Source organism: Hypanus sabinus, chromosome 19 (genome assembly GCF_030144855.1).
Source record: "Hypanus sabinus isolate sHypSab1 chromosome 19, sHypSab1.hap1, whole genome shotgun sequence".
NCBI classification, from domain to species: domain Eukaryota; kingdom Metazoa; phylum Chordata; class Chondrichthyes; order Myliobatiformes; family Dasyatidae; genus Hypanus; species Hypanus sabinus.
The window spans coordinates 3,640,327-3,658,811 of record NC_082724.1 but is presented as its reverse complement, the minus strand read 5'-3'; the positions used below and the strand labels follow the sequence as shown (position 1 = coordinate 3,658,811).

The 18,485-nt window shown below is 55.2% G+C and overlaps 1 pseudogene; it reads right to left on the bottom strand.

Moving 5' to 3' along the window:
* Nucleotides 1-1,812: 1,812 nt before the first annotated feature.
* LOC132377680 (solute carrier family 41 member 1-like) overlaps nucleotides 1,813-18,485 on the bottom strand; it is a 42,828-nt pseudogene continuing 26,155 nt past the window's right edge.

Below are 18,485 nucleotides of genomic sequence, written 5' to 3'. Positions count from 1 at the left end.
CATGCTGCGACTTGGGAGATTTAAGCGTCTACTCGCCACAAATATAACAAGTATGGCAGCTGTTGCAACATTGGCGAGACATTTTGCTCCTGAAAATACGTTTACTTTATTATGACGAGTACACACAATATGCTGTGCCCGCAGAACATGTGCACCAATGTGATCGCAAACCGGTGTACACGCAAACACAATACACCGAACGGTGTGCGTGTGTGACGAGCCTTTCCGAAACCTGCCCTGCCGTGCGGTGTCCGGCCATTCCTGGACAAGGGAGAAAACTTTTCAGCAGACATCGTGGGTCACATTTTGATTGAATTATGAATTGAAACAACAAATACAGCCGAATACAAAAACTGATTAATGACCGGGAAATCTCGTGATCAGCAGCCTAAAATCCATAAGATACACCAAAGTGTCCGGGAAGCAAAATCTTTGTAGTCCTGCCGAACAGTCTCGGTCCAAAACGTCGACAGTACTATCCCATAGATGCTGCCTGGCCTGCTGAGTTCCTCCAGCATTTTGTGTCTGTTGCTCGGATTTCCAGCGTCTGCACATTTTCTCTCTTTTTTTGTCCAGTGTAATTTTTTTTTGCTAATAGTCACCCAAAACCCACTGGGCCGAAGGGCCTCTGCTGCTAGCTCTGGACCACGACAGCCCTTAATTTCTGCCTCCTTTCACCTGGCCATGGGGGTTTTGACCAGCCCCCCTCCTTATTAGACTTTCGCCAATTACCCACTTATCTCCTCACTAGCACCCACCTGTTTCTGTTTTCACTCATTGCCCGGTCCATTTAAACCCTGCCTTGATTCAGATTCCCTGCCAGTTCGTCCCAGCTCTGGCCTGAGTTGTTCTCGTCTGTTGTTGTGATCGCTGCCAATTGATTTTTGCCTGTGCGCTCTGGATCGTCTGCCCTCGCCGGACTGCCTTTCCCGGGTAAGACCACCACCTGCTATTCCGGATTTGTGCCTGTTTTTGAAGGACTGTTGCCCTTGTGCTCCCTAATAAATCCTGGTAAAAGAGTATTCCTTGGTCTGCACCCGAGTCCGACCGTAACCCGACAGTACGTCGATATACAAAAAAGCACAGAATCTGCCTTGTATACAGTATATTGAACTCCCTGTACTACTGATAAACAATCCTCATCTTGAACGTTTCCCGAGGGCCCGGCCCAACCCAACCGCAGGTGGAGGCAGCGACAGAAAAGGTCCGCACCGCGGTCCAGTCTCCTCTCTTCAGGTCCCTCCGTCTCTGGCCCATCGCCTCCCACCCCCACCTGCCGGCGTGTACTCCTCCCCTCCCACCAACTTATTTTGCCGCCTTCCCCCTTCAGTCCCGATTCCCCTCCATCGATGCTGCCTGACCCGGGGAGTCTTGCTTACTATTTCCGGTATCTGCAGAATCCCGGCCTTGCTTGATCGCCCCTCCCCGAACGGCCTCATGCAACCCAGAACTAGCGACAGGTCTGTAGATCTGCACTTGGGGGGAGGGGGGGGGGGAAGAGAGGGACGCACAGGACAACCCCCATTCCCTCCTATCCTCACCTCCCAGTTCCCCCTCCCTCTGCTCCTCCATGCACAGGACAACCCCCATTCCCTCCTATCCTCGCTTCCCAGTCCCCCTCCCTCTGCAGGACAACCCCCATTCCCTCCTATCCTCACCTCCCAGTCCCCCTCACTCTGCAGGACAACCCCCATTCCCTCCTATCCTCACCTCCCAGTCCCCCTCCCTCTGCAGTGCAACCCCTATTCCCCCATCCCTGTCCCATATCCAGTTCCCCAGTCCCCCTCCCTCCACCCCCTCTTGTTATCTCGTTTCCTACCACTCCAAGCCGGGAGATGTGGAATCCTCTCCACCCCCACTCTGAGGGAGTAAACACCCTCCTCACTGGATAAACCCCCCCACCCTGGTGATGTAAAACTCATTTCCACCCACCGGCTATCCAGACACCCTGCCCTGTAGCTGTGGCCCCCTCCTCCGGGCTTTCCTCCCCACCCACCCTCCTGCCCTTACCAATCGTCCACTAGCTTGTACTCCTCCCTCTCCCAACTCCTCATTCCAGCTTCTGCCCCCTTCCTGATGACGAGCGTCAGCCTGAGACGTCGACTGTTTATTCCCCTCCATTGCTGCTGCCTGACCTGCTGAGGTAGTCAGTAGAAACGGTTCTGCCAGGCCTCACATCTGCCTCCAGTTACTCCTGACGGCCTGCAAGCAGGATACTGAAGAGCTCGTTAAGCAACATTATCTGGTAACATAGTCCTCAATTCTGTTTGTTAGTCTGCATTAACCCCCCCCCCCCACCCCACCCCTACAAACCCAAGTAATCAGAATGAAAAGGTTAACGTTTGGGAGTGTTTGACGGCTCTGGGCCTGTGATCACTGGAGTTTACAAGAATGAGGGGGTGTCAAGGCTCTGGAGGGGGTGCAGGATGCCGCCTGGTTTAGAGGGCGAGTGTTATCATGAGAGGCTGTTTTCTTTGGAGCAGCGAGGGCTGAGGGGGATCTGATAGAGGGTTGTAAGATTGAGAGGCAGAGATGGAGCAGACAGGGAGTATCTGTTTCCCGGGATACCAGAGGGCATGCATTGAAGGTGGGGGGGGGGGGGTGGGTTCAGAGCAGATGTGAAGGGCAAGTTGTTTTACTCGGGGCTGGAATGTGCTGCCTTCTCTGGTGGTAGAGGCACACACACTCGAGGGTTTAAAGAGATGTTCCGAGAGGAGCAAGGTTCTGTAAGGTTGTTATAGCCGGGGGTGGTAATGGGGACACGCTTCCACTACCTATTAAATGCTTCCAATGGCATGTGCCTCTGGCAACCCAGCCCAGATCCTGGCCTTCGCGTGCAGCTTAGCCACAAAGCCCGGCAGAACTATTTCTACTGACAGAAGAAGGGCCAGAATTTGGTTACTGGCACCTCAAAACTAGTCGCATCAGGCCGATGGGGCTCATCTGGGAGAGGGAAACTCTGATCTCAAACCTCGGCTGCCTTGTGGTTATACCCACTCGGGGGGGGGGGGGCGGCTTCGGGAGTAAAAATTGGGGTTCTCTGGCTTGCATATCCAGACAGCTGGCACACATCGATGATCACCCCTGAACAACGGAGGCCTCGTCAGCTAAGCACATGAATACGAGGAAGTTGGGATATGGACATCGTGTAGGTAGATCAGCTTTTGTGTGTTTTTGATTTGCTTTTCAGCTGGTTCAGCACAACAGTGTGGGCTGAATGGCCTGTTCCTGTGCTGTCCTCCTCTGTTATTGAAACCCATAGACTATTGAAAGGCCTAGATAGATTGGATGTTTCCTTTTGAAAAGGTGGTGGGGAGGGGGGAGGAGGAGTTTAGGACCGGAGGGCACAGCCTCAGAATAAAGGGACATCCCTTTAGAACAGATGAGCAGGAATTTCTTCAGCCAGGAGATGGTGAATCTGTGGAATTCGTTGTCATCGGTGGCTGTGGAGGCCAAGTTTTTGGGTATATTTAAGGCAAAGGTCAACAGGTTCTTGATTGGTCAGGGTTACTGGGAGAAAACAGGAGAATGGGGTTGAGAGGTTAAATAAATCTGCTATGATGCAATGGGCTGAATGGCCTCATTCTGCTCCCAAGTATGAGCAGAATTACACCATCTGGCCCCACGAGTCTGCTCCGCCATTTCATCATGGCTGATCCATTTCTCTCTCAAACAAATCTCCTGCCTTCTCCCCGGATCCCTTCATGCCCTGCCCAGTCAAGAATCTATCGATCTCTGCCTTGGATATTCCCAATGACTTGGCCTCCATGACAACAGATTCACCATCTCCTGGCTAAAGAAATTTCTCATCTCCATGTTCGTATGGCGTAGCAGTCAGCACAATGCTTCATGGACCAGCAGTCCTGCAGAAAGGAGTTTGTGTTCTTCCGACAATCTGGGTTTTCTCAGGATTTCCAGTTTTAAGTGATTAGTTGGTTACCTGGTGACGGGAGTAATTGGGCAGTGCGGGTTTGTGGGGCCGGTAGCTGCATCTCCGAACTGAAATGAGAAACAAAATAAATACTGAACAGTGGTGATTATGGCTGAGCTGGTCTGCTGAAGGGAAGGAGCTGTTCCTGAACCTGGTGGTGTGGGCCTTCAGGCTCCTGTTCCTCCTGCCTGATAGTAGTTGAGAGAAGATGCAGAGATTCCCAGCCTGGGGCTCACAGCCCCCTTGGTAAATGGTAGGGGTCCATGGAATAAATAAGTTTGAGAACCCCTGGAAGATGGCATGGTCCAGATGGTGGGGATCTTTGATGCTGCTTTCGTGAGGAAGTGACTCCTGCACGTAGGTGTCCCTCCCGAGGTGTTGAGGGATGTGCTCGTGTTGTTTTGGGGGAAGACTCGATTACACTATGCAGCTTCGACTGTTGTACCAGGCTGCGTTGCAATCAGTTGGGGCACTTCCACCAGGACATCGGTAGAATTGTTTGGTAATGAGCTGAACTCTGACAGAAAATCGAGACTTTGCTTGTGATTGCCTGCCTGTCCTGGGCTGAGGGCACAACGTCCAGGAATTGGAAGGTGCTGACCGTCTCCACTGACAAGCCCACATGGGCACTAACAAGAAGGTCTCACAGTGCTGAGAGATGCCCCCCCACACAGTCACGCCGACCCCCCCCACCCCCGTCTCCCACACAGACGTGCTCACCCTCACCGGGGGTTGGGACACACACACACACAGACCCTCAATGGGAGGTGGACACACACCTCCCGGCATTCACTCTCGTACAGGTTAACATCACCAGACACGTGACACTTGCTCTTGTGAAGGAACTGACATTAAACCGATGCTCGTCTGAAGAGTCCGGCACAGTAACCAGTGTCCGACAAGGCACTGGGAAGGTGCAGGAAGTATTTACTTTGACGGTGCCAGAACTGGAAGTCTGGGGTTGTCTGAATGAGAGTTCAGTGCCTTTCAGAAAACCCTTCCCCGTCTCCAGGGATCAGATGCAGTGACTTTGCTTTCTCTGGTGGGAAACTCAGCAATGGGGGGGCCAACGGATCAGGCCGGCACGAATTAACCCTTTCCTGAATTCTGCTAGCCTTCCTGGGGGAGGGGCAGGAAGGGAGACTGGTTTTCCCCAGCAAGGGCTGAAGGCACAGAGCTGAGACGGGCTCATGGGAGAGGAGCGTGAGTGGTGGTGGTGGTGGGGGGGGGGGGGGGGTGCAATGGCCTGTTTCGGCGGGGCTGGGCTTTGGAGTGATGTTGGGGATCATCGTGCCTAGGGAAGAATGCTCGATAACTGATAAGGGGCAGTGAGTGCCACGGGTGTGCGAGGGGCGTGACCTTGCCCTTCCACAAACTCAGTCACCAATCAACAGTTCGGCGTGAAAGCAGAGGGCCAAGAGGCCAGTGCCCAGCAGGTCACCAAAGGCAGTGAGATATGGGATGGAGAAATTGTCAGGATCCAGCCTCAGGCTCCAGGTCAGTCGTACCAGCAGGTCAGCAGCATAGAGCAGCAGGAACACCTGTGGGGAGGGGGGGAGAGTGATGGGGGAGGTAAGAGGGGTTTAGAGAGTGGGGTGGGGAGGGGCAGAGCAGGGATGAGAGAGAGAGTGGGGAGAGGATGAGAGGGGTGGAGGGTATGAAAAGGGTGGGGGGAGAGAAATAGTGTGGCTTTTTTTATAAACAAAACTACACGTTTGTTTACACAAAATACATGAAATACAAACATTACTTAAGACAGTGAATGAATTGAAATTAAAATTAATAATCATTGTCTATAAAACAGACAATTCCCTGGGGGCCACTGTTCCTAGAAGTCTCCCACAGTACCCATTGTGATCACACGCTCCCTCTCTAAGGACAGAGGGCACAACTGTACCCTCAGCAGAGAGCGGGCATTTAGCCCTGGCACAGCCTGTGAACGGACACCTTGGCCAGGCCCAGGACAAAGCCCACCACAGCATCCTCCTCATAACTCGCCCCCTTCCGTTCTGGCTGCCAAAATCTCAACAGCGCAGGGCTGAAGTCCAGCCAGAACCCGAGAAGCAGCCCCTTCAGATGCTCAAACCGGGGGGGGGGGGGGGGGCAACCTCTCACACTCCATATCAGCGTGGTACACTGACTCCTCCTGGACACAGAATGGACAGGGGACGGGGTGTCAGTGAACCTGCTCAGGAACCCGTTATACGGGACAGTCCGATGCAACAACTTCCAGCCCAGATCCCCGGTGTATAGGGGAAGGACCCCCGCGAAGAGACTTCACTGCTGAAGGGGGCCTGACCAGCATCCCAGCCCAGCAGAGATTTGTCTCCAAATCCCGCCAGTTCCGCGGCCCGGCCTCCTCCATCGCACTCAGGTAGACCCCCAAGTCGAGGAGGTGTGTGGTGCTCCTTTCTCTCTTCGGTTGTCCATCGGAATCCAATGACGACGTCCACTCCTTTAACGGTGAGATCTATGGTGACTGTACAGTCCTATCCTGCACCCACAAGTTCTACTGCAGGTGGGACATGTATATGTGGTGTTGGTGGTAGTGATGGCAACCATGGCTGCATTTCTCCTGGCTCTCTTCTGTTGTCTTCCGGTTGTTCTTTCCATCTCCAGAATATGAACCCCGTCCCTACACAGCTGTCACCAAGTGTTACGGTCAGCAGCAACATCCTCCAGGTCAGGTCTGATCTTGCACTTCCTCAAAGCATTCTTCATCTGATCCTTGTAGCGCTTCTTCGGCCCTCCAGCTGAACGTTGTCCATGATGTAGCTGGCCGTATAACACCCTGCGGGGTAGCCCACATGGGGGCATCCTTATCACATGCCCCAGCCACGGCAACTGACGCCGGGTGATCATGGCCTCGATACTTCTGCAGTTGATCTTTACAAGTATTTCAGTGTGGGGCACCTGCTCACGCCAGGTAATTCCCTGGATGTGCTGAAGGCAGCTCATGTGGAAGTGCTCCAAGGACTTGATGTGATGTCTGTAGGTTACCCAAGCTTCACAGCAATAAAAGAGGGTGGTGACACAGACCGCTTGGTATACAGCGACCTTTGTGGAGGGACGAAGGCTCCTGTTCTGAAAGACTCTACGCTGAAGTCTCCCAAAGGCAGCTGATGCCTGTTTAATGCGGCTCTGGATGTCGTTGTCAATGCCGTTATCATCAGAGAGAATGCTCCCCAGATATTTGAAAGATGGCACTACTGACAGCTTTTCATCACCAACAGTGAAGGCAGGTAGGGTGGGTGGGACACTGGCACTCCATTGGCAAACCACTTCTGTCTTGGTGGGATTGACGGTCAGCCCCGTCCTGCTGTACACTCTCACCGCCACAGCAAGGACTGCTCCATACAAAGGGACTTGACCTCTCCGGTAGGGAGTCCACCTGCCACTGACCCACCAAGAGGCCCACACTCTGCTCCCAGTTGACCTTTGCAGAGGATACAGCCGAGAAGACTGCGGGCAGCCTCACATCCTCTGCACATCAACAGGGTCGGTGACCTTGAGGAGGACATCATCGGTGAAAGCCGAAAGGACAACCTCCGTATCTGCTAGAACCAAACCCGTTAACTCCTGCAGGAATGGCTCCATGCAAACCGAGTACAACTGCCCCAACCTGGAGCACCCCTGCTGCAGGGCACCGTCAGAGACCCGTTCACCTTCACGGGGCAGGGTACAGCAGTCGGATGTGGGGTGGCCCAGCCCAAACGCTCGCAGAGTCCCTGAAAGAGGCTCGTGGTCCATCCCATCGAATGCCTTCTCTTGGTCAAGGGAGAGAAAGGCAACTGACAGACCATCCTGGTACAGGTTGATCAGATCCCGGACGAGGTGGATATTGTCCTGGATTGACCACCCCGGACCAGTCAGAGTTGACAACTTGAGCCAGCATGGAGCCCAGCTGATTGCCCATCATCCAGACAAAGATACTCCACACTAAAGAGAGATACTGGGTGCCAATTCTTTAGGCAAGAGACACCCCCTTTGGCAGCAGGGCTACAATTACTCTGCGCCAGGAGAGGGGCATCTCGCCCAATGCCATGCTCTCCCCCAATACCCTGCATAATCAACTCCTAGGATGTCCCAGAGGCCCAGAATAACCTTACTGTTAGCCAGTCTAGCCCTGGAGACTTCTGTCTCAGTCACTGGCCCTGGTTGAGCTGCAGGTACCTCAGTGCCTCCTTCCTCCGCTGCTACTCACTCATCCCAGAGGGGCTGGTCCTCATCGGTCAGCCCCAGCTGGAACTCCTGGTTCACCAGATCCTTAAACCGATCGATCCCGGACATCCGCCACTTGGCCAATCCCCATGAGCGTATTCCTGGCACAACTGTCAGATGTGAGCCTTGCCCACGTCCCATTGGAGCCTCAGGGAGGGGAAACTCTCCTATTGTTTCTGCCACAACTTTCAGAACAGCCAGAACGATCCCGGAAATAGTTTCCTCCAGCAGCCGGTTGTTGAAATGCCAGTACGTGGACCCCACCTGTGCGAGCAGCACGTTTAGCTCTGTCCACACCAGGTGGAGCACATGGCTGGCCACGTGGAGGCGGCCGACACCCGGGAGTGTGGGCCCTGGAGATGTAGAGTTGGTCCATCCACGAGCCTCCACCCCCTCCGCCCCTCCCTGAGAAAGCACAGAGGTCAGGCTGAAGGTTCCAGCAGACGTCGACCGAGTCGGTGGACACGATCAACACCCTGAGCTTTCTTACCGATGCTCGGCCACTCTGGGGGCCAGTGTGATCCCTCCCCTCGAGGGTGCAGTTGAAATCACCTCCCCCCCCCCCCCCGATAACGCACTGGTTACGATCGACGGACCCCAGCAACGCAGACTCCTCTCGGAACAGGCACGAAGGTATCGGGCCGGGCTCAGGAGCGTACACATTGACAACGTGCATCAGTGAGCCAGCCTGACGCACGGCGGCCCGGCACCATCTCCCGAACCTACAATATCTCAGGCTGGAGAAAAGAGGCCAACAAGATGGCCACCCTGCTGCAAGTGGAGCTGAGGTGGCTCATGTGGACCCCACCTCCCTCCCCCGCCATTCCAGGAGCCGGGGGATTCGTCTCCTGGAATGGAGCGGGTTTTCTTCAGGAAGCTCACCGCGTATCCCCCGTCCCAGAGGGCAGAGAGATGATGGAATTAGCGGAGAGCCGCCCGACCGCCACTGACAATAAGGGTTGTGCCACTTAGTTTCATGACACATCTTACTGAGACCCCTCCCTCGGCACACCCCCCCCCCCGCAGTGTGACCCTCCCTCGGCACCGCCACCCCCTCCCGGCAGTGTGACCCTCCCTCGGCACACCCCCCCCCCCCGCAGTGTGACCCTCCCTCGGCACCGCCCCCCGCAGTGTGACCCTCCCTCGGCACACCCCCCCCCCCGCCCGGCAGTGTGACCCTCCCTCGGCACCGCCACCCCCCCCCCCCCCCGCAGTGTGACCCTCCCTCGGCACCCCCCCCCCCCGCAGTGTGACCCTCCCTCGGCACCCCCCCCCCCGCAGTGTGACCCTCCCTCGGCACACCCCCCCCCCCGCAGTGTGACCCTCCCTCGGCACCGCCCCCCCCGCAGTGTGACCCTCCCTCGGCACCGCCCCCCTCCCCCCAAGTGTGACCCTCCCTCGGCACCGCCCCCCTCCCCCCGCAGTGTGACCCTCCCTCGGCACCGCCCCCCTCCCCCCGCAGTGTGACCCTCCCTCGGCACCGCCCCCCTCCCCCCGCAGTGTGACCCTCCCTCGGCACCGCCCCCCTCCCCCCGCAGTGTGACCCTCCCTCGGCACCGCCCCCCTCCCCCCGCAGTGTGACCCTCCCTCGGCACCGCCCCCCTCCCCCCGCAGTGTGACCCTCCCTCGGCACCGCCCCCCTCCCCCCGCAGTGTGACCCTCCCTCGGCACCGCCCCCCCCCCGCAGTGTGACCCTCCCTCGGCACCGCCCCCCCCCCCGCAGTGTGACCCTCCCTCGGCACCCCCCCCGCAGTGTGACCCTCCCTCGGCACCCCCCCCGCAGTGTGACCCTCCCTCGGCACCCCCCCGCAGTGTGACCCTCCCTCGGCACCCCCCCCCGCAGTGTGACCCTCCCTCGGCACCCCCCCCGCAGTGTGACCCTCCCTCGGCACCCCCCCCGCAGTGTGACCCTCCCTCGGCACCCCCCCCGCAGTGTGACCCTCCCTCGGCACCCCCCCCGCAGTGTGACCCTCCCTCGGCACCCCCCCCGCAGTGTGACCCTCCCTCGGCACCCCCCCCGCAGTGTGACCCTCCCTCGGCACCCCCCCCCCCCGCAGTGTGACCCTCCCTCGGCACCCCCCCCCGCAGTGTGACCCTCCCTCGGCACACCCCCCCCCCCCCGCAGTGTGACCCTCCCTCGGCACACCCCCCCCCCCCGCAGTGTGACCCTCCCTCGGCACACGCCCCCCCCCCGCAGTGTGACCCTCCCTCGGCACCGCCCCCCCCCCGCAGTGTGACCCTCCCTCGGCACCGCCCCCCCCCGCAGTGTGACCCTCCCTCGGCACCGCCCCCCCCCGCAGTGTGACCCTCCCTCGGCACCGCCCCCCCCTCCCGGCAGTGTGACCCTCCCTCGGCACCGCCCCCCCCCTCCCGGCAGTGTGACCCTCCCTCGGCACCGCCCCCCCCCTCCCGGCAGTGTGACCCTCCCTCGGCACCGCCCCCCCCCTCCCGGCAGTGTGACCCTCCCTCGGCACCGCCCCCCCCCTCCCGGCAGTGTGACCCTCCCTCGGCACCGCCCCCCCCCCCCGCAGTGTGACCCTCCCTCGGCACCGCCCCCCCCCCCGCAGTGTGACCCTCCCTCGGCACCGCCCCCCCCCGCAGTGTGACCCTCCCTCGGCACCGCACCCCCTCCCGGCAGTGTGACCCTCCCTCGGCACCGCCACCCCCTCCCGGCAGTGTGACCCTCCCTCGGCACCGCCACCCCCTCCCGGCAGTGTGACCCTCCCTCGGCACCGCCACCCCCTCCCGGCAGTGTGACCCTCCCTCGGCACCGCCACCCCCCCGCAGTGTGACCCTCCCTCGGCACCGCCCCCCCCGCAGTGTGACCCTCCCTCGGCACCGCCCCCCCCGCAGTGTGACCCTCCCTCGGCACCGCCCCCCCCCGCAGTGTGACCCTCCCTCGGCACCGCCCCCCCGCAGTGTGACCCTCCCTCGGCACCGCCCCCCCGCAGTGTGACCCTCCCTCGGCACCGCCCCCCCGCAGTGTGACCCTCCCTCGGCACCGCCCCCCCCGCAGTGTGACCCTCCCTCGGCACCGCCCCCCCGCAGTGTGACCCTCCCTCGGCACCGCCCCCCCCGCAGTGTGACCCTCCCTCGGCACCGCCCCCCCGCAGTGTGACCCTCCCTCGGCACCGCCCCCCCGCAGTGTGACCCTCCCTCGGCACCGCCCCCCCGCAGTGTGACCCTCCCTCGGCACCGCCCCCCCGCAGTGTGACCCTCCCTCGGCACCGCCCCCCCGCAGTGTGACCCTCCCTCGGCACCGCCCCCCCGCAGTGTGACCCTCCCTCGGCACCGCCCCCCCGCAGTGTGACCCTCCCTCGGCACCGCCCCCCCGCAGTGTGACCCTCCCTCGGCACCGCCCCCCCGCAGTGTGACCCTCCTCGGCACCGCCCCCCGCAGTGTGACCCTCCCTCGGCACCGCCCCCCCGCAGTGTGACCCTCCCTCGGCACCGCCCCCCCGCAGTGTGACCCTCCCTCGGCACCGCCCCCCCGCAGTGTGACCCTCCCTCGGCACCGCCCCCCCGCAGTGTGACCCTCCCTCGGCACCGCCCCCCCGCAGTGTGACCCTCCCTCGGCACCGCCCCCCCGCAGTGTGACCCTCCCTCGGCACCGCCCCCCCGCAGTGTGACCCTCCCTCGGCACCGCCCCCCCGCAGTGTGACCCTCCCTCGGCACCGCCCCCCGCAGTGTGACCCTCCCTCGGCACCGCCCCCCCCCCGCAGTGTGACCCTCCCTCGGCACCGCCCCCCCCCGCAGTGTGACCCTCCCTCCATTAGCACCAAGCCCACCCCCCCCCCCACACCGTGCATGTGAGGGTTGAGGTTTCTGTGGGAGAACGCGTCTGGTGGGGGGAGGAGTTACGCTCTGAGCCGGTTACCTGGAGGAGGGCAGCAGTCAGGTAGAGGCCGGTGAAGGAGAGGCTGACGGAGATGTGTCCGGCTCGGAGGAACTTGATGACCAGGATGAAGAGCAGATGTCCGGGTACAACCAGGAGGAGGAGGACGCGGGCCGATGTCGAGTTTATACCTGGGGAAGGAGAGAGCTCAAAGTTCAACTTGCCACATGTACAGTAAATCGAAACATAGTGAAATGTGTCGTTTGCATCAATGCCCAACGCAGTCCGAGGATGTGCTGGGGCAGCCCCCAAGTGTTGCCATGCTTCCAGCACCAATATAGCATGTCCTCAACTTACTAACCCAGAACACAGGGGTTCTTTCTCAGTAACTGTGGCACTTTATTCTGCATCCCGTGATTGTTTGACCTTCTTCCGCCTCAATGCTCTATGTAACGATCTGATCTGTATGCCCGGTCATGATGAGGCCACCCTCGGGTTGACAAGCAACACCTCAAATTCTGTCTGGTAGCCTCCAATCCAACAGTATCAATTTCTTCCCCTAGCCCTTCTCTCTCTTTTTCCCATTCCCCTCACCCCTTCTCCCTAACCACCACCTCCCTCTGGCTCCCCTCCTCCTTCCCTTTCTCCCACGGTCCACTCTCCTCTCCTGTCAGATTCCCTCTCCAGCCCTTTACGTCTTCCACCTTCTCCCTCACCATGAGAAGGTGGGGGGAGGGGTCATCAGCATGCATCAGGAACCCCCATCACCCAGGCCACGCTCTCTTCTCACTGCTGTCATCAGGAGTGAGGGAGAGAGACCCCAGGACCTCCCCACCAGGTTCAGGAACCTACCCGTCAACCATCAGGCTCCTGAACCAAAGTCGATAACTTCGCTCATCTCTGTTCTGAACTGATCTCTAATTTCACTTTCAACGACTCCACAACTCATTCTCAGCAGGGCTTGTTGTTTGAGTCTGAGTCACAGAAACAGAACCTTTGGCCCATCTAGTCCTTGCTGACCCTTTACTCTGCCTAGTCCCATTGACTTGCCTTGGACCACAGCCCTCCATACCACTCCCATCCACGTACTGGTCAAACGTTTTCTCAAACGTTGTAAGCTGACTTGCATCACCACTTTCATTGGCAGCTCATTCCACACTCTCACCACCCTCTAAGTGACAAAGATCCCCCTCAGGTTAAACATTTCACCTTTTACCCTTAACCTATGACCTCTAGCTCTAATCTATCCCAACTTTCTTGCATTTATCCATTCCATACCCCTCATAATTTTGCATACCTTTATCAAATCTCCCCTCATTTTCCTACGCACGAGGAAATCCTGATCTATTTAACCTTTCCCTATAACTCAGGCGGTCAAGTCCCAGTAACATCCTTGTAAATTTTCTCTGTAATTTTTCAATCTTATTGATATTTCTCTTGTAATGCTTCAGAGTCAGGTCACTGGTCAGGAAGGCTTTGTTCAAATCACGTGATGACATTGGCCTGATAATGTACAGTAGGTTAGTTACAGGGTTATTCACTTCACGGGAGTGCAACTTGCCGGCTTTTGAAGAAGCACAGACCAACAGGATCCTGTTACGAATCAGAATCAGGTTTATTATCACCAGTGTTTGCCAAGACCGTTGTTTTGAAAGAGCAGTACATTGCAATACATGACAATCAAACTGCAAATTACAGTAAGTATATATTACAAACCAAATTAAATGAGTAGTGCAAAAAGAGAGGGAAAATAGCAATAGCGAGGTAGTGTTCATGGGTTCACTGACCATTCAGAAATCAGATGGCAGAAGTGAAGAAGCTGTTCCTGAATCATTGAGTGAGTGCCTTCAGGCTTCTGTGCTTTGTCCTTGATGGTAACAACGAGAAGAGGGCATGTCCTGGGTGATCAGGGTCCTTAGTGATGGATGCCACCTTTGTGAGGCGACACCTTTTGAAGGAGTCCTCGGTGCTGGAAGGGGTGCCCATGGTGGAGCTGGCTGAGTTTACACCTTTCTTCAGCTTTCTCTGATCCTCTGCAGTCCCCCTCCCCTCCATGCCAGGGGGTGATGCAACCAGTTCTTCACAGTACATCTGTAGAAATTTGTGCGTCTTTGGTTGACATACCAAATCTCCTCAAGCTCTTAATGAAATATAGCTGTTGTTATCCCTCCTTTGTGTAATGTCCCAGTTAAGACTTTTACCGCTATGCTGCAGGTATTTCATTTAGCAGTCTGTAAGGAGCAGTCAGTTCTGCTTTCAGCATGTCTGGGTTTGAGCTGAGATAAGGGGATTTATTGATCAACTTAGGACTGTGGTGTCAGCCAATCAGGATGGTGGAATTGGGACAGGGTCTAGGGAATGCTGGGTGGAAAGGTTCTGAGAGGTGTATAAGATGATGAGAGGCATTGATTGTGTGGATAGTCAGAGGCTTTTCCCAGGGCTGAAATAGCTAAAATGAGGGGGCATAGTTTTAAGGTGTTTGGAAATAGGTACTGAGGGAATGTCAGGTAATTTTTTCCACACACAGTGGTGCGTATATGGAAGGCACTGCTGGCGACTGTGGTGGAGGCAGATACGATAGGGCCTTTTAAGAGACTCTTAGATAGGTACATGGAGCTTAGAAAAATAGAGGGCTATGTGGTAGGGAAATTCTAGGCAGTTTCTAGAGTAGGTTATGGCGTCAGCACAACATTGTAGGCCGAAGGGCCTGTAATGTGCTGTTCTATGACACTAGTGTTGTTCAAGGTATTTCTGGTGGGAGCTGGGACAAGATAGGAGGGGAGATGGCTGAGGAGGCCAACCCTGTTGCACAAGGTGCTTCATGCTTCTGGAAGGATCTGTGGGAGATCTGTTTGTTCGAGATGGATTTTGAGTGACATTCGGAAGGTGGCGTGTGATTTCATGCTGTCCGAGGGTCCAGTGAGAGTTAGACAGCTTTAAGATAAGCTCCGACTTGTGTGTGCATTTGACCACTAATTTAGAGTGAGCCTTTTCTGTTTTTTTTCCCTTTAATAACTCTTTGGTTCAGTTAATGTCCATAAATACACTTTCTTTATAATTGTATTCAGTTTACAATCTGTTATTTCTCGCCAACAGAGGGTGGGGGGGGGGGCAGTAAATCAGACAGCATTCACACAAACCAGGGTTTGGGTGGACGAGACATCCCAACCTCACGGGTTTGGCAGGACCAAAGTCGTAGACACCCTGGACATGTGGAGCTTGAGGAAGGTGGGTTTCTCGCCATAGACTCCAGTGGCTGTTACCAAGGGGCTAATGAGCTGCATTTCTAGAGATGCCACTCAAAGGGGTTTCATTTGTTACTGCATCAGTATGTTGGGCCCCAGATATTTCTTCAGAGATGTTGACACCCAGGAACTTGAAACTGCTCAGCCTTTCCACTTCTAACCCCACAAAATGTCACCAAAGTCGCTCAAATTTCTACAGATGCTCCATAGAGAGTATTCTGGCGGGCTTTTATCACTGTCTAGTAAGGAGGTACCAGTACAAAGGATCGAAAAAGAAAAAAAAACAAACAAACCTGCAACCTCAGCCATGGACACTAACCTGCAACCTCAGCCATGGACACTGGCTATCGAGGACGCCTTCAAATGGCGATTCCTCAAGAAGGCAGCATCCATCACCCAGGACCTGCCCTCTTCTCACTGGTACACCAGGGACGAGGTACAGGAGTCTGAAGACACACACTCAATCTCTGCCATCAGATTTCTGAACAGTCTGACTCACCATTTGCTCTCTTTCAGCAACAATTACATTTTTTATATTTCCAGTAATTATATTTTTTGTATTTCCTATTGTAAATTGTATTGTATTGCAATGACCTGTTGCCACTGAGCAACAATTTTCACAACATCTACCTGTGGTGATAAACCCGATTTTGATTCTGGGCGATTATTCCATCTCCATACAAACAGCACGCTTCACATTTGTAAAATTGATTACTGGATGGACCTAAACCCCTATTTGTCAGAGACAATACAGCACAAAAAAAAGCCTTTGACGCACTGGGTTCACATGGAATATCACAAACTTCCTTTCCAGTCCTGATGAAGGGTCTCGTTCCAAAACATTGCCTGTTTATTCCCCTCCACCTGCTGAGTTCCCAGCATTTTGTGTGTTGTTTAAAACTTACAGCATCTACAGAATCTTGTGTGTTTACCATCTCTATTTTTCTGTTCCCCATTCCAGTTCCTCTCCTCTTTCTCTTCTCCTCACCTGCCCATCACCTCCCTCTGGTGCCCCGCACCTCCCTTTTTCATGCTTCACTCTCCTCTATCGCATTCCTCCTTCAACCCTTTCACTCTCCCCTCATCCCCCCCCCCCCCCCACGCACCTACCTTCCCCTTCGCCTGGTTTCACCAATCACCTGCCAGCTTACACTCTTTCTCCCAGCACCTTCCAATCTGGCTTTCTGCCCCTTCCTTTCCAGTCCTGATGAAGGGTCTCAGCCTGAAGTGTTGACTGTTTAACCCTCTCCATAGATGTTGCCTGACCTGCTGAGTTTCTCCAGCATTTTGAGCGTGTTACCCACACAGCCACACATCTTTGGGATATAGACCATAAGAGATAGGCGCAGGATATGACCATTTGGCCCATCAAGCCTGCTCCACCATTTCATCACGGCTGATCCATTCTTCCCCTCAGCTCCAATCACCTACCTTCCGCCCTCCCCTCCCGTATCCGCTCATGCCTGACCAATCAAGAATCTATCAACCTCTACCTTAAATATACATAAAGACTTGGCCTCCACAGCTGCCTGTGGCAACAAATTCCACAGATTCACCACTCTCTGGCTAAAGAAATTCCTCATCTCTGTTCTAAAAGAATGCCCTCCTTTCTGAGGCTGGGTCCTCTGGCCTGAGACTCTCCCACCATGGGAAACATCCTCTCCACATCCACTCTATCACGGCCTTTCATCATTCGATAGGTTTCAATGAGGTCACCCCTCATTCTTCTGAATTCCAGTGAATACAGGCCATCAAAAGTTCTTCGTATGACAAGCTATTCAATCCTGTGAACCTCCTTTGAACCCTCTCCAGTTTCAGCACATCCTTTCTAAGATAAGAGGCCCTAACCTGCTCACAGTACTCCAAGTGAAGTCTCACCAGTGCTTTATAAAGTCTCAACGTTACATCTTTGCTTTTATATTCTAGTCCCCTTCAAAAGAATGCTAACATTGCATTTGCCTTCCGCACCACCAACTCGGGCTGCAAATTAACTTTCAGGGAATCCTGCACAAGGATTCCAAAGTCCCTTTGAGACTTTTTTATATTTTCTCTCCATCAGAAAAGAGTCAATCCTTTCATTTCTTCTCCCAAAGCGCATGACCATACACTTCCCAACACTGTAGTCCATCTGCCACTTCTTTGCCCATTTTCCTAATCTGTCTAAGTCCTTCAGTTGCCTCTCTATTGCCTCAAAACCACCTGCTGCTCCACCCATCTTCATATAATCTGCAAACTTTGCAACAAAGCCATCAATTCCATCATTGACATATAACGTAAAAAGTATCGGTCCCAGCACAAACCCCTGTGGACATCACTAGTCACAGGCAGCCAACCAGAAGAAGCTCCCTTTATTCCCACTCTTTGCCTCCTGCCAATCAGCCACTGCTTTATCCATGCTAGGGTCTTCCATGTAATACCATGGACTCGTAGCTTGTTAAGTAAAGGGCATTTGAAAATCCAAGTATACAACATTAACTGGCTGTCTATCCTGTTTGTTATTCCTTCAAAGAATTCCCACAGATTTGTCAGACAATACTTTCCTTTAGGAAACCATGCTGACTGTGGCCTATTTTATCCCGTGCCTCCAAGTACCCCGAAGCCACATCCTAAATAATCAACTCCAACATCTTCCCAACCACTGAGGTCAGACTAACTGGCCTATAGTTTCCTTTATAGACAATAGACAGTAGGTGCAGGAGTAGGCCATTCGGCCTTTCTAGCCAGCACCACCATTCACTGTGATCATGGCTGATCATACACAATCAGTACCCCGTTCTTGCCCTCTCCCCGTATCCCTTGACCCCACTATCTATAAGAGCTCTATCTAACTCTCTCTTGAATGCATCCAGAGACTTGGCCTCCACTGCCTTCTGGGGCAGAGCATTCCACATATCCACCACTCTCTGGGTGAAAAAGTTTTTCTGCATCTCTGTTCTAAATGGTCTACCCCTTATTCTTAAACTGTGGCCTCTAGTTCTGGACTCACCCATCAGCGGGAACATGCTTCCTGGCTCCAGCGTGTCCAATCCCTTAATAATCTTATGTTTCAATCAGATCCCCTCTCATTCTTCTAAATTCCAGTGTATACAAGCCCAGTCACTCCAATCTTTCAACATATGACAGTCCCACCATTCCAGGAATTAACCTTCTGAACCTACACTGCACTCCCTCAATAGCAAGAATGTTCTTCCTCAAATTTTGGAGACCAAAACTGCACACAATACTCCAGGTGGGGTCTCACCAGGGCCCTGTAC